This window comes from Etheostoma spectabile, chromosome 15, assembly GCF_008692095.1.
Source record: "Etheostoma spectabile isolate EspeVRDwgs_2016 chromosome 15, UIUC_Espe_1.0, whole genome shotgun sequence".
In the NCBI taxonomy this organism is placed as follows: Eukaryota; Metazoa; Chordata; class Actinopteri; order Perciformes; family Percidae; genus Etheostoma; species Etheostoma spectabile.
In genome coordinates, this window is record NC_045747.1 from 15425972 (window position 1) to 15426844 (window position 873).

The following is an 873-nucleotide window of genomic DNA, read 5'->3' on the forward strand; positions in this document are numbered from 1 at the left end:
GATGTACTGTTTATTTGCATATAGAGCGGGGAAGTGAGATACAAAGTGGTCACTCAGGACGCATTTGGAGACACAATACTGTCAGTTTTAAACACTTGTACTTAGAGCTGTCCACTTGTGATCAGATCACTCAAATCCAAATTTTTATTCCATGTTGAAATATGGTCTGTGTGTGTCTGGAGCTATTATTGCATGGTGACTCCCCACTCTGTTTGTGTGGGTGTTTTACCTTGTGTATGTGGCTTTCTTGGACACAATGGCATTACATTATTTTGTAAAGGCACTGGTGTGCAGTTTCAGTCAGCTGTGTCTCTGACATGGATACATGTCCACAATGACCTCAGTGTTTTGTAAAGTGAGCCAAATCAATGATGGTCCATGACCAATTTGACGTTGCTCTGATTGACTGGCTATAAACGTCCTAATCAACCATATAGGGTCAGTCAGTCCTGCACAGAGGACACGCTGCCGTCCTACTGTAAACACTTCTTATCTCTTTAATCAGATTCCATTACTGGACCGACCTGCCTTGATATTATTGCTCTGCTCTTGGTCGGCTGCCCCAGCTTTAACCAAAGCCAAAGTGAAGCTCGGGTCAAAGTGAAAGGCTGCTTGACAAGATGGCTGGGTGGAAGCAATGTGTGTACCAAAACCTAGTTCCGCAGCTCTGTGGTCTATTGATCTGGCCTGCGGTTTGATTGATGCTGTATTTAAAAATTCATTAGTTGGAGGCATGAGGGAGCTGCAGGCCGGCAGGCGCTCCTGTAGGGCACATTTGTTTGTGTTTACAGAACCAGGAACGTTCAGTCAGAAGCAAGATAAGAAGCCTGACAGGGCCACCCAGGGCCCAATGAGTCACACTGCCAACTGAGT